General features: G+C 40.3%; 1 protein-coding gene across 9 annotated transcripts in view; it reads left to right on the top strand.

Moving 5' to 3' along the window:
* LOC117214663 (Down syndrome cell adhesion molecule-like protein Dscam2) overlaps positions 1 to 26278 on the top strand; it is a 124520-nt gene that overhangs the window by 50968 nt on the left and 47274 nt on the right. The gene's annotated exons all lie outside the window — the stretch shown is intronic.

Raw genomic sequence — 26278 nt, 5'->3', positions numbered from 1 at the left:
GGATGAAGTCTTGTTGGTTCCGTTTACGCCGCTCTCGTTTACATTGACGCGCTCAGCCTCGATTTTCGCCCCCGCAAACCTTTCGTCCCTGACTTTCGTATCTCTTCCTTTTGAGCGGATTACGAGAATTGCGCGTTTCCAAAGGCGAGCATCGCGCGAGCGTAAAGTTCGTTTGCACGCTGGTTTTCATTCGCAGAGGAAGTGTATGGGTTTGTGCTGTCTTGTGACTCGTGCGATGCTCCCTCCGGTGGGATTTAAATTTCGCGCTGTTTTCATTCGATTCTAGAGAATCGTTTGTTAAAGAAACTTACGAGACACGGGGGATGCAATGGACTGGAAAAGAGCCCCGTAAATATGAAAATGTACGATCAAATTTGTATTGGGTGCTTCACGCCGCTCGGACTGTATTTTGCGCAGACACGTTCTCCTTATCTCGCTTTATACAGAATGAAATGTACAAATGTTTGCAGTTGTTGGGCGATTGAGAAGCTACTATCCTATAGATCGCACGACATTTCGATCTACCTCGATCGAATCGGTAATTAACAAAGAAATCAAATCGTAATTCTAAGTGAAAATGAGACGAATCGTCGTATTTTCTTCTTTATTCAGTTACGTATAATAACTGCAAATTTATGTACAAGACAAACATAGACATTTTGAGCACACTCTCTAAGTATCCTATATATATATCTAGTTTTCGATCGGATAAATAGCTATAAACTGAGCGACACAGACAAATGGAAACCATGTTTTTGTTTCCATCATCTGTTATGGAAGGTAACACATCCCGTATATTTGCAACAGAAATTTTCTACGAGTTAAACAAATAGCTTGATAAACTAGAAGAATCTCTTTAATCAACCTACATGCATACATAAATATATTTCGTACAAATATTTTTGCACACAAACATTCTCATAAAATCTTGCATAAAAGTGTCCAAAGGTATACGCAAAAGTTCTTAGCGCAGTTTCAGCTACAAGGAATTCTGATCTAAATATCCCTGCGCAACATACAATCTCGCCCCTTCTCTTCATCCAATAATTCTATAATTCATTTCGCTCGCATTTAACATGAAAATCGATATCGTCAACATTCGCGCAAAATTCAAGCGTTTTCCCATTCGTGTTTCTTTGTCCGATTCGCCTCGATATCGATTCGACGAAAAATACCGTAGCCCTATGTAAATGGAAGCGACGCACGTAAACATGGCCGAATACAAGCTGGCCCCATCTGCGTCTCGCATTTTATTACCAGTCGAAATCGTACGGTGCACGCGATTTGCCGCCGCGAATCCGCGAACCGCTCTCGTAACGTGCAACGTAACATATGCACAAGCGCGTCCTTAGAATACGGGCCAAGCCCCGTTGAATTATTCATGCCTGGCTCGTACGTACACAGGCCGATTCGAACTCGCATTTTTTCTATTTTTTTATTCCTTTTCTCTTACATTTGGTTTTCTTTTTGACGTAAACCGTCCCTCTATCCGTCGCCCGTAAATTGGGATTTCAAATTGAAATCCGTAGTCAACGGCGTTGTGCTCGTGTCAAACGGAATAAATACACGATTTGTTAACACGGGACGGTGGAACGTCATACGTATTAGTTCGATATGTTCGAATTTTGCAAACGTACGTACGAATTGCGACGACGAAAGCGGAACACCAGAGTCGTGGAAACGCAGGGAGGATGACATTTTCGTTGGTCCAGCATGCGATGTACGGAAACTATCGTATTTCTTGAAACGGAGAACATCGTATTCGTCGTGGATAAAATTGTAGGAAACGGTGGATCAGCTTGGACCGTATATTTTAGGATCATATTCATCGACGGAGTCATCCGAGATACGATAGCGCGTGCTACGATCTCCGGAAAAATGTTAAAACACGGGTAGCACGATCCGTCTCGTTTCTGGCCGATGCACGCCCGCGAGCGACTCATGCATTTCTATGAAATCCAATTCTTAGTCGAACTCTGACGCGCGCATGGGGATAAGAAGAGTTGCGAGCTCGAATCGCTTATGCACTAGGGAGATCTCTGGAAGAAAGAAGAAAGAAAAGAAGAGAAAAGACGCGGTAGTCACGAAGTAAATGGAAGGAGGATACAAGTAAGATCACCGGAAGTTACAAAAGTCACTTCGACGCGAGTTCGCGCCCAACGCAACTCCGCCAACTCTCTCTTTCGCTAGCCTTGTCTCTCTTCGACCGTTTCTCCGACCTAATCTCCTTTCTTCCGATACTTCTCTGTCCCTTCTACGTGGCTTCCGTTTCCTGTTCGTCGTAACGCGACTGAATTTTCTCCATCCACCCAAGATATATACCTTAGCAGTAGTTCAGGGTGCTGCGTTCGGAATTTAAATTGCGTCGTTAGAGAGACGCGGAAGCTCGCGTCGCGGATTCTGACTTTGATTGGGAAGCGAACGAACGATTTACATATTGTTTTCCTCCGGCGTTGTTGCCCCATTATCGTTACGCGGATGAAGTTGGAGCTTTCACCGTTTCTGTCCCGCGGCTCGCAATTCAACTCCACAACCATTCTCGTTTTCGTTCTCTCCCTCCCTCCCTTCCTTCTCTCTCACTGTTTTTACCAGTCGCCGTCCTGTGCCCGCCATCGGATCTCGTTCCTCTGGCTCCCTCGAACACGTTGTATCCGTGGCCGTGCATGGAGAGAGATTCCGGGCTGCCGCGGCTTCGGCGAGACTTTTAACCGAGAATGGAATTCACGATGGAACGTGAATGAAACGCAACTCGACTATACGTACACCCTATTTCCCGGCTATTCGCAATCGTTCGCCGAAATTCCTGGTTGTTTTCAGCGAGACGAAATTCCGGCGTGGTAGACGCAACGCCGTTTTCCGGCTCTCGGCTCGCTCTAAAACCGCAAATCCGAATTTATTTCGCGTTTCTCGCTCTTCTTTCTTTCTTTCTTTCTCCGTTTGTCAATTTCGGTTTGTTCTGCTACAAGATATACGCGGTTCTCTGGTCGCCAAACGCGTTACCGGCGATTAATTTGCTCGATCATTATTTTTTCCTTTCCTTTCCCTTTTTGACCAATTAAATGTCTAGCAAAAGCGTTATACGTGCGAACGCGGTGTGAACGAACGTCCTAGTTTCGGGATAATCATACTTCCTTAATTAAAGCACTATCCTATCGTTATTGGATGCGGAAAATGTTCGGATATGGAATATTACGTTAAATGCAAAATGATAAAGGGAATTAAACCTCCGTTAACTAACTACTATCTATGGCGGTAGTAATTAGTGTCGAAACTCTTGGTTTAACTGTAAGCCTCGCGCCGAAACTTCAGTCCGGATGATCACGGAAAATAGGACTGTTGGAAGAGATTCTTGCGTCGCAATAGATGCAGTAACCCGCTTTACATCGTATTAATCTTGATTATGTCTTGAGATCGAAGTATCTTGAGTCTTTAATCTTTTCTACGTTTAATATTACGTTATAAACGTATATTGTAATTAAGCGATTACGTAGCGTATTGTTAACTTTAATCGACGCTCGGTCGCGAGAATATATTCGGCAGCTGTTGGCTGTAGTCGACGTTCGTATCGAATAGATCGTCGTAAAGTAAAAAGCGACACAGGATTATGTTATACCATAACATTTTAATGGGCGATTTTAAGCAGAAGATTCATACGTCTACTCGTAAATGACATCTGCAACCTGAAATTCAAAATGTTTCCACTTTAAAGACCCTTTAGACTAAAAAGAGTGCTTACACTTGTCCAGGATGCATAAAGCCCTAGATATAGCTAGATTAAGCGCTGTCCACTTAATGCTTCGATTTATGACCGTGCATATCCTTTACTCCAAGAGTACGTGCGTGAATCAGAATGAAATATTTCCCGTTCAGCGAGAATCCTATTTGCTGTCTTTAGTTTTGTCTGTCGACGACGTTAAATAGAAGTAAAGAATGGCTGTCGCGTATGTACTGATTCACAAGCGAAGCAGATAAACGCCACCGATAAGAGACGCAGCCGCCTGTAGGTTGGAGGCGTTGGTTGCAGTTACCCGGGACGCCTCTTATTACCAAGGGTCGGCGTCGTTAAACCGGGACTATCGTAGTAGACCATCTACACGAGGAGTAACCTTTATACGTGTTTATACGCCTCGTGACACCAAAAAGCACCGCCAATTTTACTGCACCGCGAGAGATAACGTCGCATTCAGAGCGCCGAACCATCGAAGCTAATCCAACCAGCCAGTCGATCCTGTTGATAAGGAGTTTCGGGGGTTGCTTGCACGATAATCTCTAATATAATTAATCTCTTGTACACCATGAACAGGAAAGAGCGTTTCTGCCGAGAGGGTAGGTTTAACAAAACTGGCAAAAAATGGCGGTGAATAGGATTTGAGAAGGTTATCTAACGTAATTAATCTCTTATGTACTCTGAATGGTAGAGAACAGCTTGAGGGTGGCAGGATTTAATGAACATTGCCGAGGATACGAGCAAATGTGATTCGGTAAAGTTATGTAATTTTTGCATGTGTCAAGAGGATATCTCGTTCTTTGTAGAAGAATAATCGGAGATACGCGTACGTGTCGGAAGATAATTTTGAATCTTGAGAAATAGAAATGCTTATTTAATGGAAAGAAAGCGTTAGAGAGGAATATTTTACTACTTGGATTCGAAACAACTCTGACAGAATTTAAGCAAACGGTGTCGCGATCCAGCCGCTCGCCTTCCAACAATCTCAAATTACTTCAACTAGTTACATCGATCTCTATGTTTTAACATCTTTATCCGGAACTATTTCGTAAACCATCTCCTCGCTGTACGCGTATTTGCATTCAATTACACGCGCTTCTAGTTAAGCACGTTCCAGTAACGCGATATCTAGCAGCTCCTTCGGTATCAGGTAGCGATCTCGAGTCTATCAAAAGAGCAACACGGTTAACAGCCCTTCCCTCACACGTCACATCGCGTGTTCAATAGCACCACGAGGATTCGAGTATCGTGTACACGACGCTCGGCAATCAAGACGACGACACGTCCCGATGCGGCACACCTGCGAACCATTACACCGTGAATTATGGCAACGTATACCAGTTAAGAACGGTTCTCGCGTGTCCGTAACGCGAAGCTACGGCCGATTGGCTTGCGAATTCGCAATCTTCGAAGGGTGGAACTAGGCTGTGAAGCAAAAAGGGAACACGAAGACGAAGCACGTTAGGTGCGGCCTGGAGACTCGAGATAAGCACCAGTACAGGTGCTAGGGGATACTAAAGAAAGGAAAGGGGATATCAACCCCCCAAGCGTTGCTACAGCGGAGAAGACGTTTCCCGGTTAGACGTTGACCGACCCTCGAGACTGTTTCCACCCCGAAGAAGAAACCTCGTTCGTACGTACGTATATCGTGAAGTCGTACGTAACCTCGTCGAATATCCTCGAGAACGCCTGGAAACGCACGGATAAACGATTTTTCCAGCGGAAAGCCGGAAATTGGACGGGGAATACGCAGTAATGCACTTATGTTCCACGGTTACGGGTTACTCGGAATAATGGTATCGAGTGCAGTCGCAGCTTCAGCAAGATCTATATTTCTGACACGTTATTGAACTTTGAAGATTTGATGCATGTGATTCAGAGATGTAGTTTGTATTATACGAATCTTCGATTTCTATGTACGCTACGAGCCTACCGTATTAAGATCTTAAAACTCGAATTATATATTTGTACACGAACGATTATGATTAAAGCGATTGGATAAAAATGATATTACGTTCCTATCCCGGTAAAAGTCAGTGTTAATTTTGGCAAAGACACTTCCAGCTGCAAGCTTTTAATCGCGGAAACAACAAATCTAAAGTGCGCCGTTTCGACAAGCTCGATTCTAGCGCTAAATTCATGTGTTCGCATAAAATTAAAATAGTACGCACTGCATGCTATTGCAAGAATCCATGCAATTGAAGTAGGAAATTAAGACTGACGGTGTCTCATTCACAAATAGATAAACCGGAAATGTTAATGATTACATGTATAGTCGTGACTCGGATTTCAACATTAATTCAACGTTACAGCCGTATTTCTGTCAATTCCATTGTCCTAGTGTCTGAAACGTGATTGTTTTCACTACTGATTTCGTCAGCTTTGACTCGCTCAAGTTTTGCAATTGTTCTGTGTATAGCGACCAGTACTGCGCAATGTTTTCCACACAATTGCGTAGGATATTAAAACGTCGCACTCTACACATACACAACATCCATACACGCATAACCACTCAAAATAATCCCCATCGTGCGCCCTCGTGATAATGGGAATTGGAATAGGAAGTGGAGTAAAAGCCACTCAGTGTCGTCGTAACATCGGGAGAAAGAGCTTGTTCGGAATTTTTCTCAGAATGCGCGATTGCATTGTGTGTATTACGAGCCGTACAGTGGTGGGTGGAAGTGGATGGAAACGGAGAGTAAGCTGAGCAACCGAAGTACGGCTGGCGCAGCGAGATAAGACCTCCCGCAGGTGAGCCGGCCGCACCGGAAGAAAACGACGAAGGACAGCGGTATACCGAAGCTTTCTATACGGCAGGGGATCAAGTTATGACTTCCTCTTCTGAATTATGCCCGCCTCGCGGAAAAATAAATTGATAACATCGGATGGAAGTTTATGGCCATCGTGAAGTATAGAATTTATCTCTGCTGCGTATCCGGTGAAATTGAGTTCGTTAAGAAAACTGTGATGAATAAAACGGACGTATGATCGTATATGTCTTTGTGTGATTCGTGTTGGACATGTGTACAAACTGTAACCGAAGTACATATGTGACCAGAGTTTTGCGTCTACCGTATTCCACTTTTTCAAGGAGGGAAAAATATCGCGGAAACGCAGCTTTAGAATGACTGTTACGTATAAAATTACGAACAGTTGTTTTCCTTTGGACGCAGAGCAAAAGCAAGTAGCACTGATATTTGTAATTAATAAGATCATACCGATATCGAAGTCAACGCAAGTCAATTTAAATATTTCTTAAAGGTAACAGCCATTCTTGAAATATACGGAAAGAACGTTATAAAAGAAACTCTAGTCGAAAAAGGAACTTCCTATTTTCGTACGACTTTGTTTCAACTTTAGAGAGACCAAAGTATTGTACTAAAGTTTCGACGCATGTTTTAACTACACCCTTTATGTGTTTCAGATAGACTAGCAGCAAATAGATATATAGAGCTACGATTTAAATGTGTAAATAAAATATTATAATTAATAAATATTCTAATTGCCATACAAAGTAATATATAATTGCTTGCTAAAAATTTTACTAAAACTCTGAACCGAGAATTATCAATCTATCGTGGATCGCTCGTCAACGAGCTAAAAACCACTATTTTCAAAGCTTTAATCCTAAAAAAATAAATCACGATCGCGAATACATATTCGTTAAAGAAAAAATGTTGCAATCACCAAAATCTACCTCTACCTATCTGTATTTAATTCATCTGTTCTTCTGGAACACCCTGTGCAAACAGATATTGCAAAAATACGCGTTACGTAAAAAATAACGGCCGTTCTAATTCTCTCGTGGCGCGTAGTACAATATCGTCACGCGATATTATTTATCTTCCAGCGAACAAATATACGTATACCATCGAAATCTGTATACATCTCGGCTCAAGTAACAGATAGCGAATCGAGAGATGGTGTACAAACGCGAAACATCGGTAAATATTACCCGTTGCGATTCGATTTAATTCATCAGGAAGTTAGAAAAAATTAACGAACGTGGTCTGCCAAAATATCGAAATGATGTTCACGTTTCAGTCTGATTCTGAGCGTTGAAAGCGTCGAAGGTTACGTTCACGATGGTCAAATGAAGCTGATTTTCATTGATTAGAACTCATTGAAGATTTATACGAAAAATGTGTACAATACTTCGTATAAATTTGTTGAAAAAATAAATACTTAACAAAAGATAACTATTATATATGCCAGAACATCTATAAGTATGCGTTATCATGCAACAATTTTCAAAGATTGGTCTAATGATTTAGAATCATTTTCTCAGCTATAATTATAATTCGTGAAACCAGTAGTAATTTCTTTTACTTCTGTAGATTTTTGACTAAACAATTTTCTACGGTAAGAAAAGTTTAAATTGATTTTATTTTAAGTTTCTAGGACTTGTAAGTCCCAAACTTTTGGCTCCAAGAGAGAATAACAAGATAGAGGAATTCAAATGAAATTTGTTGCCTGTTTTCTGCAGAATTTCTATTCCAATCTAGCGATAGAGTATAGCAACACAGGTCGAACAATGAGTTTGCTCGAAGTTGTCTGATCCTGATCGTCTCTCGAGGCTTCGATTGTAAAAATTGTTCCCGAAACATAAAAAGTTCCTGAACATTCACCTAATTGAATTGCGCGTTTCTCTCATTAGAAATATCCTTATTTTAATCAATCATATCTGCTCTAATATATACTCCATATATTTTTCTATCGTTCCAAGTCATTTTATCGACACGTGTAACATCAAATTGGTCGGATGTTATTAGTTCACCGTCGTATTAAAATTGTTCGATCTTTCTCCGGCATTCGGAAAGCGTGAAATATTAAAATTCTGTTGTGCGGAGTATCTCGATTCTTACCTCTTCTTATAACGAGACAAATTGTCGACTACGGAATAGACGAAATAACGTTGCCGAGCTTAAGACACGAACAATGTTACTTGCGAGGATAGAACGACACGAGGAAATACTGGAAAGAAGCGGACGGAAGAAGAAGTAGACGATCCCTCTTGGGAAATCATCGGTGTCCTTACCCGTCGTCCTTGCTTCCTTCATAGTCCTCCCTCCTTGTTCGCTTCTTTCCCCTTTTCCTTTTGCAAAGAAACATTGCCATAATACTCCGCGACAACCATCTTAGCTCGTTTCTTAAATCCATCGAAGACGATAAACTGCCAAACGATGAAGGTAGCCTCGTTAATTTGTCCAAAATCACACGCAATCTTACAACGTTCTTCGTTCGAACGCCAAAGCATCGATTCGTGCAGGGTTCTGAGATAATTTTGGAGATGTTTGTGAACGATCATTTAGTCGTTTCTTAATCGTATTAATATTAATAATTTTAATGAAATCTAATTTAACAATCGAAATTTAATCTGTCCAAGGGTCTAAAATCCACTAATTATGTTATGTACTCAATAACCAAAATTCCACAAAGCATAAGTTTTATTACGGTTTTTTATGATATTAACAACGTTAACGGCGAAGCATGGTGATTGGTGTTTTAAGTAAAATTTACGTTGTGCATCGGCGATCAACTAGCGTCCTACGTAACATTATTACATTACAATGTAATAGGTGTACACGCTAAAAGCGCTTTGACTCTTGCAAAAGGTGCACGATTCATGTAACTATTATGTATCATTTGCGTTGAGCGAAAAGATCCGTCGATAAAATGTTAATGTTACGTTTAAAAACCCCGTAATAAAAATTACATTTGATAAAATGTTGATTATTAAATAATATACACATCACTATAGTCTAATAAAAGATATAAACAGTATATAGACGTTTCGTTTAAGTTTAGATAGCGTTTGTACGAATCTCAAGTTCTCGATTGCGCCTTCAATAAATTCAGAAGTCAGTATACAATGACGCAATGACGTTTTACATTGGACGTATCAGAAATTAGGTTTAAAAGTTCAAGAAACATGTTGATAAAATTACACAGTTTTCTGTGTTATTAATTTTGCACATGGCACTCTTAACATTAAAAATTCGTTACTCGTGAAAATTTCTTTTAATAACTCTGTTCAACCTAAAAACTATGGATATAAAACATTTGGTTTGTTAAAAGATAATACTTTAAAATAGACGTTTCTCGAACTAAAAGTACATTTCCTGATTTAAACATTTCCTTCTTTAAAAAGTAAAACAGAGCTGTCAGCGTTACATTTCGCTGATACGGAACAGATTTTTTAGAAATTGTTAACACAATTGTCACGAGCATTATGACGTTTCGAATAAAATGTCGATGGCGCATCACCGTTTTCGCGCCTGACGTTCGGAGACATCGAAAATTTGAAAAGCAACGCGACTCGACGTTTCCACGGGTGCATTATCTATAATTACAAACCGCGATATAGTTGCATTTATCGATCAACGGCGAGGTTATTGACCGCGCATGAAACATCGAACATTCAGCAAGTGGAAGATTCATCTTCAATTATCTCAGGTCGTAGACACGATGGCAACGTCAAAGAAAAAACCGGAGTACAAAAAGAGAAAAAAAGAGGCAACAATTCTGTTAATTACAAGAACTTGTCGGCTGGAGCACGTCGAAAGAGCCGTTCGTTAAAATCAGTTCGTTTAGCACGCTGCTTAAATGTTATTTCTGTTTCATAAGCGTGTCGCCGTGTAATGGAATATCGCTAACAAGATGCGAGCCGATATTCGTCGTGTCGAGCACGATCTGATATATCTCTAGCCAATGGAAAACGGAAAGCAATCGATAGCTGCGTGTAATTATTATACCGCGTCATTAAAACGCCACTTAAACCTATTATCGAGTGCAATCCGAAATTTCATTCGTATCGACAAATTCCTCTTGGCTACTTCGACGAGATCGATAATATAGAGCGTTCGCTCGAAATTCCTATCCGCCTGCCGATAAAATACCCAACGAAATTACATCGGACGTTTGCGGATACGACGAGCTAATTATTCTTTCGAATGAAAAATTTGATCTGGCCGATAGCGACGATTGTCTGATCGCAACGAAGCAACAGCTACTATGGAACTACAAGAAACATCGTAGACACGGGACGATGTTTTACACGTTGTCACCGCGTGGCGATATTAGCGTCCTACATAGCAATCAATCAGCAGGGAGTATCCATGCTCGAAACAAGGATCACCCGCTTTCACCTGACTCTCGTGTTGCGATAATCGATCGACTCGCACCCTCTACGCCTCCACCTACCGAATACGTTCGAATCAACGCGCTTACCGATATATTACCTCTTCAACATACATACGTACGTATATATATACGTGCACATATATGTACATCTCGTTCACGTACGCACTCGATTCAAGAAGATCGACACAAAGATAGAGAGAGGGAGAGAGAGAGCGAGAGAGAGAGTGAGAGAGTGGGGATACGAACCACCATCGAAAGAGAAGAGATGGTACGCGCTCCAGACAGAGACGAATACACAGGGAGAGGGAGAGAGAAAACAACCCTTCGAAATTGGGTCGTGGACTGGTCAGTACTGCAACACGCGTGTCGCAAGCAGGCAGTATTCGGCTGGAATTCGCCCCATTTACCGTCCGCTGCAATCTCTCTATCCGTTCTCTCTCCTCTTTCACCCCTATATAACCCCCACCATCAATTCGCCAATCCCTGACCAAGCTTACGCTCCCCCTTCGTGTCATTCCATTTATCAGTTTATACTCCTCTGGCCTTTCTCTTCGGTTTCCATCCATCCTTCTTCACGCGTCGCATTCCCTTTCATCGTTGTCCACCCATGTTCATCTACCCTAGCTTCGACTTCATCCCAAGCCAACTCGTTCTATCCTTTGAGTTCCTTTTCCGCTCTTTCCGCGTCTGTCTTTGTTGGATGCAAATCTGGCTATCCGCGTGGATCCTGGTCCATCCAATTCCTCTTTGCCGCGTACAGCGAACACTACAGGGGCGACAAAAGGCAATCGGGGCCAATGGGCTACTGGCGCGTACACCGACCGTTTGATTGACGTCGAAGGGGTGCCACACCGCATTGATTGCGTTCATTGTTCCAGGCGAACCTATATCCTTGCACCTGCGGGGCGGTGAACGCGTCCATCCGCCTCTCGCCACCCACTCGATCTTCCGGGACAAAGAAAATGAGATTGTTACGTCCCACTCGACGATCGGGAAATCCTTTTACCCGCCTGCCGATGGATCGTTTGAGTCGAGTCTCGCTCGGTGAATCGTAAAGAGAAGCACCATACATCTGCTTGATAGCTCCGTCATCAAAGAGCCGATTGTTTCTTTAGGGCGATCCCATGCTGTTCGGGTTTCTTATGGCAAACGAAATCGATATGCGAGCGGGATTGGACGCGGAACGCTTGAGGACGTTCGTTTAAGCTTAGTCGGAATGAAAATTATGTAAATGAGACCAATTTCGTCTTTTTGCTGCTAGTACAGCACTTTTCATTCGCGAACTTCTTCCTAAAACTACTCCTTTATGTGGTGATTATAGATCGTTAGATATTAATTTTGAACAAAATACGTGTTACTCTGTTAGCTTTCTTTTTTTTTAGAATTTACGATCAGTGGATATTTCGACTTCGTTATGTAACAGTAACTTTAAAGCATTGTTGCTCTTAATAAATTACTCATAGACGAAACGAAGCATATAATATTTCTAACGAAATTTTCATTTCATAATGATCCATTGAAATGGAAAACTTATCTTCCACAGATAGAAATATTTATATATTATATTTCATATTTTAAGTAATCAATACCTACCCGCTTTCAGTTGTGAAAATTTGACTACCGTATGTTCGCAAGTGTTCGTGGACATTTGCAGAAACTTAGTCAATTTATTCTGCTCCGATTAAAACATATTTTAGAATATCGTGGGGCAAAACTATTATTGTACAGCTTTTTGATAGGAACTATATAAGAAATTATATTTATTTGTAGTATTTATTTATAGTATTTATTCGCGTTGAATATATTTATGCGATCAATTGGTCAGGAGACGTTTCCAAAACAATCAGAAACTTAATTCGTCTATCGAATCGATGGCGTTCAATAGTTAAAGAAACGCGACGCTCGTCTCTTGACCACGACAAATTGATCCGGAAGTTCGCCGTCTAACAAGAACACCAAGATTTTCACGGGACCTTTTTCCCCCAGGAAGATTCTTTTATCGGAAGTATCAACTAGACGTCGTATGAAAGAGCGAGCCACGAGTGCTGAGAAATTGCTACGACGTCGAAAAGAAAAAAGAAGAAGAAAGCAAGACAGAGAGAGAGAGAGAGAGAGAGAGAGAAAGGAAGAAGGAGATAGAAACAAAGTGAAACAGAGGAAGAGGGAAAGTAAGTCGGCAGGTGAACAGAGCACGATAAAACTAACGTAACCGGAAGAAAAGCAGCTTTTTGTCCCGAAAACTCCGTACGGGCTTTCAGAGCGTTTTAAAATGACGAAAAGGTTACGCTACGGAGCACTCGTGGTACGCTGTGAAATCTGCGCGTACTAGAAGACAGGAAGGAAGCCTGAAAGGGAGGGAAAAAGTAACTGAAAGAACGTGTATGCTCTGGCTTAGAGTGGAAACGAGAAACAACGAGAGAAAGGAAAGCAAGTGGAAGCGAAAGAGAAAAAAAGAAGGAGGGGGATAGGGGAAGGTTAGGTTCTCGTCTTAAGCGCGGTTAGGGTTCAAAGTTTTTCTCATATTTCAAACAATCACAATCCGTCCGTCCTTCTTTCTCTCGTATCTCTCCCTTCCATTCTTCCTCTCTATTCGAGAAATTAAAACGACTAACACCTCCGAGAGTCGACAACATCAGCAGTGACCGAAGGTGCGTTCACCTCCGCTCGAAGGAAAGGTGCGCGCGAGCTTTCGCGCTTTCCAACACCCCCTTCGTTCTTTTCTTCGTTCAAGAAAAAAAAAAAAAAATACGAGCGGCTGAGAATAACTCGCGGGATATAATCTTTGGTTACTTCTCGAGCCTTCTCTTACATTTTCTTCGTCTTAATTGAAACTTTCGTGAAACCTCGAAGTATCGCGATATAATGGCACGTGTATATATCACTGTTCTATGGTAACGCTGCAAATACGTGTGTACATATATGTATATTATTAATAGGAAACGCGTAAAATTGTACTACGATTCGTCCGAACGCCTTTCAATGGGAACTTTCGATCGCAATGATTGCCGAAAAAAAACAATGGTATTTTGCATCTCCTATTTCGACTACGCGGAATAAAGGGAAACTATGACTTCATTTTTTACGGATTAAACCGGTATTGTCTCTTTCATTTATGAAAAATTCATTTTTATTAAAACAAAAGCCTGCAGCGGAATTAATAATGCTAGATGAAAGAGAGCGTTATTACGTCCTTGTATTCTTGCGGGCCCGAGATTTTTCATTTCCGTCTGTATTGCTGTGCCATACATAAATTAATTATGACGAAGAAAATTAGATCGACAGTTGACGGGGACTACTAACAAAAAGAAAAAGAAAAGAGAGTTAATGCACGCGTAATAGAAAACGTAAAGATAAAACTTTATGAAGGTAGATAATGAGGATGTCGTTCTGAGTATTAATAACTAGGGAGTTGTTTAGTTCATTGTTTGGTAGCAGTGAAAAAATCGTATTCTATTGAAGTTCATTTAATTTTATCTAAGTGCATTACTAAAGGTATTTTAAATCCGTAGAGCGTTTGAAAATAAAAATGCATTATATAAGTGTACCACTTGTTCCAGCATGTAACATCATATTAAAGCAGACAGACAAATTTCATTCACGTAGAATTTAAATTAAAAGTCATTTTTAAACAAATATTCATTGAAGAATATTCTTGTGTCCTTCTCACGAATATTTTCAAGAACGCAAAAGACTAGACCCAAACGTCCGTAATTTTCCTTTTATCCTTGAATCGTATAATCTGGAACGTTAAGAAGTGGCCGGTAAGAAAGATCGTATTATAGTTGATTAGAAGAACCAAGACAATTCACTTTACCCCCATCCCATGAAATCGATGACGTTTTTCTACGAGCAGGATTCGCGAAAACTTTTCACATATAGTCTCATATCGAGGTTCCGCAAGCCATAAGATTAGTCGTTCGACGCTCTTCGAAACGCCCCACGGACCGTTCACGAGGCACTGCCACCGCGGTCATAACGAAACTTCTCCAACTTGTTGCCCGCCACGGAAACTTTTTCCCGGCCCGGTATACGCTGTAAAATTGCCCCGTGTCCCTACACGGTGATAGTTTTTCAGAAGCGTTCGCCAAACCAGTTCCAAGGCGTCTAAACAACTTTCGCAACTTGTTGCCCCTGATGTTCTCTTCGTGGCATTGGCTCCTAAAATCGGTCGCTTGCCTCGTTTCCTCGTCGCTTCGTATTTCTTTCCCAGCTATACACGTTGTATTGTAGATACGTTGTATTGAAATTTTGTCAATTAACGAGATTTCGCCTCTCCTTGACATTTGTATTTCGACAAGTTTTATTCGATCTTCATTCCTCGAGACCTAACGTCTCATTAAAGAACATCGGATATCGACTGATCTTCAGTCTCACCCTAATTGCTGTATTTGATAAGTAATAGGTAGAAACGTCAGAATTTAGAATTTCATTCTGAAAATGAACTTTCCGAAGAACCTAATACAATGCAGGATATACTATACGAGGTGTGATCAAAACGTTCGCGCAAGTTGGTAATTTCGCGGTGTAGAAAGTACCGGTTGCAAGAAAGATTGCTTTATGTTGTTGAGATTCGTCTGTTCGCGACTCACTTCAGTTTGTTTATTTAAATCGACCGATCACTTCGGATTTGATCGTCCCTTGAGTAAGTTGTGTGTCCGTAATTTCGGCGATTTTCTGATCGCTTAGAATGGAAGAACGTATTCGCGCATCGTTGCTCGTTAGAAAGTTCCTGGCAAAGAGCTATAAAGTTGTGATTTCTCAATCGCCATATTCTCCGGCCGACTTCTTTCTATAGCTATTAATGGAAAAAGCTATGAAAAGACAACGATCTCAAAGCACCAAAGACATAAAAGAAAAAACGCAGAACAAACTAAAATACATACAATGAAATAAATCCCAAAAATGTTTCGAAGGATAGAGCAAACGTTGGCAAAAGAGTATTATCGTTAATGGTGATTGCTCTGAAGGGGACGACATAAATATCGAGAAACAAATACATCTTAAAAAAATGAAAATTGATCCAAACACAGTAAACAAAGATTACAATCTGCTACTTAATGGAAAATATTCGTCTGCTACTGTACATCGAGATTTAAGACTCGGGTACAGGGATCACCGTAGCAAATTGAATACATCGGTCCGGCTGAAAGTTACAACGTAGCGACGTGACTGCATAGCCTCAAGGAAGCCATCCATACAGGAGACGAAGAAGCTGGTATCGACCTCGAACAAGCTCACGGCTCTTTCCTTACACCAGTTGGAAACACAACGACATCGTACAACGGCGAGTACGGGTCTCCTTAAACTTTAAACGCAGAACCCTCGAGAGAGAAAAAGAGAGAGAGAGAGAGAGAGACAGGTAGAGAGCAAGAGAGAAGTAAGGCTTCAGACGTACCCAACGGGTCGAGGTGAATATTTCAGGTGACTCGAGTGTCCTCTAAAATACGTCGATGAATCCGTTGGTAGCTGTGCGCGACAAGATACCCAGAATTTATCGCTCAGCTTAGCCTATTATGCTCCTGCAAGAAGCTGATAGAACATGCAGCGAATGTCGACTAGCGTTTGCTTGTTTAGCGAATTAAAAAACTAAGTGTAGATATGTACAAAGTTCGTATCAAATAGGTGAAGTAGGTTTGATAGTGTTTTCCTTTGAGATTATTCGTTTGTTTGCGGAGGGTTTTAGCGAGTGTGTTTGATCGTTGCGCGGAGAACGATAGACGAGGATGTTTGTTAATCGGATATTATATCAGATAATTTGTTTTCTTCCGCTCAATGCAAATTGCCTTGATCCTTCAGCTGCTCAGCCATGTAACTACATACGTGTTCATTGAACAATTCGATTTTGATCTAATACCTGCTGTTACTCTCTTTTATCGTAAATCGATAACGACGTACAATGTAAGTATGTTCGTAAAATAGGAAGTGCAGGAAGGTTGCAAATGAAGAAATGTTACTTCCTTGAAGATTAGGACTGAACCAAAAGTAATTGGAGAAGTTAATTACACACTGTCATTAACGCACTGTCACTGCGATTTATTCAGAGTAATTCCGACCGTTGTTGCGAGATACGTTGGTCGTAAATATTGAAGAAAAAATAGGGAGGAAATTGGATACGTTGAAAGGAAAGAAATGTACACCGTGCACTAGGAGATATTCTGCCAGCTTTAGATGGATATTTGTACGACGCTTGAACTTGACTAGGACACTAACGCAAACCACCGGCTACTATAGAGGAAATTGTCTTTTCTCGAGAATTTCCTAATATAGAGGAAAAGAGTTTACAGATTAAACGAATCAATGAGAAAAGAATAGTCATAGTTATTTACGAAAAGAACGAAAGGTAAGAACTGCAGTATATATCTGTATCTCCAACCCCAACTCCTATAAACCGTATCGACTCCAACAATGACTTCTTGAACCGGTAATCCCGTATCCACTATTTACCCATAAAGCGGTATTGAAATAAGAAAACTCAGACGATGAGCAAATTTCCAGCAATTCCGCTTAATATTTAAAATCCACTCGAGCGAATATCAAATTATCTCAAAATTCCAAACAGAAAGGAAGGGAAAGAGGGAACAGAATCTCAACGAGTAGAAAGATAGAGGAAAATGGAGAACCTTCTTCTCGAAAGGTTACGATTCGCGATGGGGTTCGTCCCTACAGCCGGATCAAATAATTGCTGTCTTGATCGGTAGTGTAAACACGGGAACCTTCACGGGGAAGAAAAAAGAGGGAAACAGTTCGCGAGGAACCACCTTCCTGAGACTTTTAGACTCTTATCCGTTCTAGGTTTGCCCTTCGCCCTCTTTTTTCTTCTTCTTCTTTCCTTTTCCTTTCTTTTTTTCCTTTTTATCCGGTCCCTTCTCACCGACAAGGGCGGTAGAGTCTGCAAATTCAATCTTACCAGCGACCTCTATCCACCTACACAGTTTGTTCCGCCTATTGATTCCGAGTTCGTAGTCGAGCTTACCTTGGCCGGTCCCGAGCCAGTCGGCTCGTTTCATGGAAACCGACTCCACCGACGCGACGCGACGTCCCGAAATCCCGCACAAAAGCTCTGATTCTGGAAGCAACCCAATTTTTCACGGAAGGAAACTTGTTCCGAATATAATCCTCTCTTTCTATCAATTTTTCCTCGACTAACCTGGCTCGACGAACCCCGACGTTCCCAACGAAATTCCGCTATGATTTACGACGGACAATTAATCTCTTCGCCAATGTACAGCGATGATGTAAGGAACCACAAACCTTTCGATGCTTTTGCTTTGATCATCGTAACAAATGTGTATATTGGTTTCTCTCCGGTGGTTCGAGAAGTTCGTAGCATTTTTGACACTTGATATACATCAAGTATATGTATATACTTTGTAGCCTGTATATTATCGTTTGTCGTCTGTATAAATGCTGTTTGACAAATTATACTTTTAGCTGAACGTCGAATGCAATTAATAAGAGAACAAATTTTTGTATTGGTCAACGTATCATTTTGTAACAAGAAAGACAAGTCTTATATTCTTACGAGAAATAGATAAAAATTGTTCGACATTTGTCAAAAAACTGAATACTTTGCTGAAGGTTTGCTGAGAAACTGAATTTTTTCGGTAAAGTAATCACGAAGTTAATCAATAAATATCGAAAATTAAATGGTTTGTTGATAGAATTTAATTTAGTGTCTACAAATTTTTCTCAAATTTGGTTACGAAACTTTCGAACAAAATGATATTCATTTTCTTTTTTGTCTCGTGGATCAGAATTATTAAACGATCGGTATTTGTCGATTATCTTTAATATTAGAGTGCTTTTTTGTAAAGGTTTTACACAGGAAAGATCGAGATTAAAAATTTGTGTATAGGAAAATGGAGAGAGATTTTTGAAATTTCAATTTTCGTTACACTCGTACAAAGTGGACGATCCATTTTTATACTTATATTACGTATTCTTTTTTTCAGGAAAAATTAGTTTCAAAGCTTTATTGAAACGCGAAATAATGGTATAAAGCTTTTAAAATTGAAATTTTGTTTCACGTGTGTTTTTTTTGATTGTCAAATACAATATACGGAATTAGTTGAAACGTTGATTAAAAATTACAACGTGCGTATAAGTTTTGTCTTCGATAGAAACGTATTTTAAAATATTATAATGGTTCTAAAAAGCAACAATTTCGAAAATTCATTATTTTCTCTCTCCATCAGCTAGCAAAGACTATCGATATCACTTATCGCGTACAACATAGAATGAAAATTTCGATCAAATATTCTAAAATGAAATAACTCGAGTTTAACTTTGACTATGTAATTTCTATAACAATACCTATGTATCGATATGTAACTATACGAGTGTACATGTTACGTACACGTTGTATAATTTATAGAGTGCCATAAATTGTAGCTGACTATTGATTGCACGGTTACGAGCTTTATATTTGACGATATATTGACAAAAGTTAGAAATCCGACATTAACGGCAAACAATGCTGACAAATATAATTCTGACACGATGCGAGAGGCCTGTTATCAGCATTTCCACATTTCGAATCGAGGAATTTCTGAGAAGTAACCCGCCGGAAATGCTTTTAGCATTTCTCGAGGATCCAGTTCTACTGGAGCGTGAGTAACCGTGAGATCAAAGACCGATTTGGAAATTCATGCTACTAGGCTGGCATGGACGCGCGACGTGACCCAGAGTGCAAATGCCATCGCTGGGGATGTACATAAACGGTAATCCACGTGCAATGTGATTAATAATAATTTGCCGGTCGGCATAAGCGGAACCGATTAGTCGGCTTAGCCAAGCGTTATGGTAATTGGGAGCTATTACCTGCCGAGTGCTTCCTCTCTCTCATCCTCTTCCCCTTTGCTCTCACACCTTCCGTCTTTCTCGCCCGCTTATCGTTACAACCCTCTCTTTCTCGCTCTGCTCTTACTCTTTCGCAGCTTTTTCTCTTCTATTTCTCCATGCGAATTTCTTCCTTTCTAAGTAGAAAGGATTTATTCTCTCTATCCTAGCTAGCCTCTAACTTATTATTACTCATCATCTCCGTTCCTTAATTAACTCCCTTTCTTCTATCCGTCTTCTCCCTTCACCTTTCTCGCACTCTTTACCCTTTTTATCATTCGCCACTATATTTTCTCGCCATCTGCTCGCTCTCGCGATGCACAAACTCTTCTCCTCCTTCCATTCTTCTCTACCTTTTCATTTCTCGTTCTATTTTACCCTTTTCTCTACTTTTATCCGTACTTTCTTCCTCTCTTTTCTTTCCTTCGCATCTTCACAATCTTCAACGACCATCTCCTTTTCTCTTCCAACTTTACGCGCAAATACAAAACCTACGACGCTTCTCGTTTCCGTCCCTCTCGAACGTCTTGCCCTTTAATTGTCCCGGTCGCTATTTAGCGTTCCGCCACTTTATGGAGTCCGCCGGTGGTTGTCTCGGACGTCTCGGTCGTTCCGTGCAATCCGCGCGATTCCCAACGTTGTCGGGAATTCCTGTCATCCATCCAACTCTCGTTCGATTTTCCGGCTCGTCGAACAAATGCCTGAGACGACGCTCCGCGAAGACGGATCGTCTGGTCGGATCCGATCCCCGGGGCTCGAGAGCGTTTTTAGATTTCCCCGAGAGGAATCTAACGAACGCGGTCCGGAACGGTTTCGTATCGATACGGGTAGACGGGGATAATAGGGGAGGGGGCAAATAAAAAATTAGAGCGTTACTCGGTTGAATTCAGTCAGACATTCTTTTCGCTGATATCGAGCATTTTTAATTCTCTCGTTCTGCTGTCTATCCGCTGCAGTCGTTCGAATCTAAATCTTCCAGAGATTGTGAGTCTCTCTTGCGCGACCGCGATAAATCCTAGACTGTGGCTTTCGACTTAGTAAAGATAGACGTGTAAAATTTATTTTTTTGAATCGCGTTAGAATTTTTGATTGGCGTTAGGATCAGATCGGGATGTGTTAGAAATTGATTGAATTTTTCATTTCTTTGAGTTACGAACGAGTATATTGCAAAGGAGACCTTTTCTAGAAGATCTTTTTTAGATTGTTTTATTGAATTAATGTAATTCGTTTGATGCTTGATGCGATATAATCTTTTTATCGCAATCTAATGAGATTTTCTTTATTGAAATCTTAGAATCGATCAATGGTTAAAGTGGTTACGTTATTGAAAGATTGAAAATATTGTATTTTATTTATCAAACGATGTCGTTTTATTTATCCTATAATGTTTGCGCAGTTTACTCGGTCGTGTAAAAAGATTACGGTGGTGAAGATGACGTTGTTATTGCTCGGTGAACAGGAAGCTTTATGTTGCTTGAAAAGATTATGTGTATAAAAGGATTCTGAGAATCGTAGAAAGGAAAATATCATTGTTTAAGTGGGATATAGAAGGATAGTAGAATATTAAATTTATTATTGCACTTGTAAGGAAATACGGAACACAGGAAAATTAGGTTCGTCCATTTATCGTACACCTGAAAAGATCTTTAAAAGATCATACTAAAATTACATAAAAAGTTACAGTCTAAATTTTTATAATAAAAAATGTTTCACAAAAGTATGAAATGTTACATTACGTTGTAAGCTTGCAACATTGTTTACAAACCTATAGTAACATAAATAGAAAATGTAAAAACTGATACCTTAAAATAATTTATCAGCAGCGTAAATGGCAAAGAATGGAAAGTAGCTTAACAAGAACGGATATTACGGACTGCTAGTGATACTTAGCTTCAGCATGGGATAATTTCCTTCATGCTCCGTAAAGTCAAATGGCAAAAAGGTTCGCGTTCTTTGCCTCCCAGTGCTCCTCATCCATTCGTAGTTCTTTGCAACTAAACTGACGAAAAAAAGAAAAAAAAGGGAAAAAGAACAACACCTTGTTTCTCTCGATTTAAAGCATCTTGTACACGTTCCCTTTGCAACCAACGCGGCTATTTCATGGCCGCTTCTCCTCAATTAAATTCAAATGTTCCTTTTAACTCGTCCATTAATTCGCATTTTAATTTCTGCCGGGGCGCGATAAAAATTCGCGCGTCGAATTAACAATTCCATAATTACCCTACGTAATTGAAAAACGTCGAATCTCGTCCAATATCGATGTGCAATATTAAATTTTTAATTTGTCGATAGAAAAGTGCTTGTCATTATAGGAGAACAATCAAGAATCATGATCAGAATATATATATATTAATTTTTCTTTTTATACATTTTATATATCAGTTCTTTTATATTTAGGCTATTATCGAAATCAATCGACGAAACCCTTTATTCAAAATTAATCAATCGCAAAATATTTTCATCGAACAGTTTCGATCAAACAAATTCGTAACCTTGGAAACATAAGGAATATTCTATTTTGCATATTTTCTATCTTTTTGTGTATTATACGTATTTCAGACATTTTTCTAATTTTTAAATTCCCGCAAATACATGGTACAATACATTCCCATAATTTAGAGATCACAGTATAATTCTAGAATATTCATTCTAAACTTGTAATACAATTATACTTCTAGAGTATACTTTTTATTAAATTTTTCTCAATGAGGAGAACTATTCAATCGATTTAAACCTAAAAGCGTCCAATCTCGTCCAACACGGCAGTAGAATATTACGCTTTTTGTTTCCAATGTTAGCTTTGTATTAATGTCGCAATTATATAATAATTACCATTTAAATTAGGTCGTATAGATTCAGGATGCATATGCATATAGCCAACCATTATTTCGTCGATTCGCGTTATATTTATTTCGTTTTATATATTGGTATACATTATTATAGGGATAGTTATATGCGCGTGATAATAATGTAACAATAGCTATGTACTATTCTTAATTAGCCATTCCATTTACATATTTAATTGTTGATTATTAAATGTAATGAAATTCAGTTTGCATCGATATGGTGATCAACTAAACGCAAATCGGCGAATTGATGTAATTTCCTGGATACGTTAATTAGAAACCGAAAACAGAGCAATCAGCTAAACGTACTTACGTGGTAGAATAACTTAAAGAATGTTTAGTCCAATGGGATTAGATGATTCCTTTTCTTTGTAAGAACCTTTACATTACCATGGTTCTCTAAAGTTGTAGTCTAAACTAACTATTTTCTTCGATAGTTGACATAGCGAAGGGATTAAACTTACAAATCAATTTTGAAAAAATTGTCTCTGTCGAGTACACTAAAAAACTAAAAAAAAAAAAAAGAAAAGAAAGAAAAGACACGGGGCGATCGTTTCTTTCCACAAATTCTCCGATGAAAGTTGCTGCAGCGCAAGGATTCCTGAAGACTCGCCATTGAACCATAAGCTAATATCGCCTGTTGTTAAAAACCAATGCCCGAAAACAGTATTAAAAAACGCAGCCGTAATTTCCATTAAAAAATTGTACCGCGGAAGCGAACAATTCCGTGCGACGTTCCGTCCATCAAAGTCGAGATGTCCACATTAATCGTGACACTCGCGTGTATAATGTATGCGCGTGGAAAACGAACGAGCGGAGGGTAAGGTGCCATGCGTGTAATTCAACGCGATGCCCCCGGCCAACGAAATACTTGGCTGGAATTAGTAATTAAGTGCTCGAGACAATTCCGGAAGCGAGTCACCGTGACGGTTTGTAATTGCCGGACACTACGGGGATTTCAATTCGACCGCGCGGCACCCAGGATTTGCATACTTTGTGTTTTGTATGCGACGCGCATACTATCCTGCAACGGGTATTACGAAATTCGGTCGCGACTCAAAACTCTCTCTCTCTCTCTCTCTCTCTCTCTCTCTGCCTCTCTCTCTCCCTTTCCCTCTCTCTCTCTCTCTCTCGTTCTCTGTATCCCTCTTCTTCCTTCAAATGTCGTTATAAACGAGTTACGTCCGTTCCCTTGGACGTCGCGTCGTTATGAGTTCCACGTTTCACCGAACCGCTCTTCACTTATGGACGATGCCAGAGAGATATGCAATATCGTTCCATCTCCTGGTTTCAGTACGCTCGTGAGCAGCCAGCGGCGGTGCTTCTTTTTAATGGCGGAACATGCTCTTTCGCTTCAAAAATTACGCCTTTATTAGACGAATTAATTTTGCATTACCGTTGCGTTCCCGTTCTGTTTGTTACTTTTACCATTTCTTTTTCTCGCCACTTTCTTTCTACTTGCATGGTATAAATTTTTTAGACACTTTTTCATTCATTCAGGATATATATATGTGTGTGTGTGTGTGTGTGTGTGTGTGTGTGTGTGTGTGTGTGTGTGTGTGTGTGTGTGTGTGTGTGTGTGTGTGTGTGTGTGTGTGTGAGCAAGCACGACTGGCTCGTAGTCAGAGGAAATTGAATTTAAGATAAATGAATTTTTAATTAACACACGACCACACGGCCAGCGTGCCAGCGATCGATACGCAAATTTTAGAACGTACGCTTTCTACAGTGGCCGCTATGAAATCGTGATCTTCGTTAAAATCGAACCAACGGAATTCTGCGCGGATACGAACCAACGAGGGTTTCTTTTGATCGCCGTTATCGTCCTATCCTCGTCCATATGCGCCGTCTATCAAAAACTAGAGGAACCGAGTCTTGGGAAAATATAACGTTCCTCTCTGTGGAAATTTTTGTGATGTTCCTCGTAAAGTAATTTCCGTCTCTTTATGGCTATGCAATCTATTTTCGTCTTTGAACAACAACGCATCGATGTGTTGATCTTTCAAGCCTGTTAGATTGCGGTTCTAAAAGTTCAGTGAAAGGTACATCTGAAAAAGATGAGATGACTTTAATCAGTACCGCGGCGTCGATGTTTACATAAATATTTATGAACGTATGAATATAAAAGAATTCAGCGAAGTAATTACGAAACTGTACACGTATAAACAATCTCTTGGATTAGACAGAAATGCTGAATTAACGCAACAAAGAGTAGACAGGCAGAAATTGTAATTTTCACTGACACAACCATTCTTGGCTGACGTTTTACTCGCAAACCAAAGATCAAGCTTCTTCTGCTGCTGTGTTCGGTAATTGCTTTTTAACCATAACAAAGGTATACTCTTAACATTTGAGTTGTTCCCGATCGAATCGTATCTTTCTATCCTTAAAAAAGTTCCGAAATTCAAGGAAAATACGAAGGAACGGTTATTAACGTTCGTGATTTCTCGTTTCAATTTTATATTAACGATCTTTTTATCGTAAAACGTTAAAAGCCTTTCCCTCGGTTGAAACTAAAACGAGATTGAGACGTAAAAAGTTAAAGAATCGTAACAGGATTCAGAGGATTATGAGAAAGGAAAAGCCATGATATTTCTACCGTTAACCCAGATCGATCTATTCGGACATTACAGTGTCCGAATACTTCTGTCATTCGACATAGTTACCATCAATCTTGAATCGTTTCATGGAATGAGGAAATAGGGGTACGGAAGAGTAGGGCAATGAACGATATTAGCTATCCACCCCTAGAACAGAACTTCGCTCGTAGTTTCTTTACCGTAGCGTACGAATAACGTCGACAATTAAACTACACTCCAGAGTCGCGGGAGTGGCCTGGCCGGAGTTATTAGCCTGAAGTGGCTTCTAACGATGCAAGAGCCGAGTACTTGCTGACTCGTGTCTTCGCACCCCCGATCAAAGCATTATGTCCAAGTACGGCCCCTCTGATATACTTCGAGTAGGATAACTTGCCCGTTACGTGCTGGCCATCGCTCGTTCGACAATCGCGATAACCGAAGCGTTTAATCGGTTCTGAAAATCGACGAACTGCGTTCCACGGCACAATCTACGATCCGCGTAAGAATAATCTGCAGATAACGCACGCCTCCGTTTCTCTCGCAACCGTTTCCAATTTTTCTCGCGGAAAATTTCCAAACGAAACTTAACAATATGGAATCGTTGCACGAGCATTGGCTTCTTTCGTACTGCGTTTTAAATTTCTACGATGAAACCACGCGCTAACTATCGAGATCTACGCTTATTTGCTAGAAACATGTTAGACGATATTGGCATAGGCTAAGGACTAGGAATGATCGGCGCTATCGAATCAGAAACAAAATTTTGTTCTCACGACGTGAGTTTCTTCTTCGTTTGACGAAGAACCGCGAGAGGGGTCATTTTTGGCGCACGAGTAACGCGAACGACGAGTTGGAGAAATATCAATTTATGGACGTTAATCCATTTCGTGTTCCACGATTCCTGATAAATAATATCTCGTTGTTGCATTTTGTTATTTCGTGTGTCTTTGCATTTTGTTATTTCGTGTGTCTTTGCATTTCGCGCGCCCTGGCGCGTTTGAATCTGCCTCGAGTCCATCGATAACCGCACTCCACTCGTTGCAGACAGACGTCGAAGCCAAGATTCGCAATCACGGCGGAAATATCCGCACGAAGGAAGAAAGAAAAGCTCGTAGATGAAACGAGTGAACGCGAAGCGTTTTATT

The sequence above is a fragment of the Bombus bifarius genome, unplaced genomic scaffold, assembly GCF_011952205.1.
Source record: "Bombus bifarius isolate JDL3187 unplaced genomic scaffold, Bbif_JDL3187 scf7180000009243, whole genome shotgun sequence".
NCBI classification, from domain to species: domain Eukaryota; kingdom Metazoa; phylum Arthropoda; class Insecta; order Hymenoptera; family Apidae; genus Bombus; species Bombus bifarius.
Note: the sequence above shows the minus strand (reverse complement) of the source record. Positions and strands in the feature narration are given on the sequence as shown.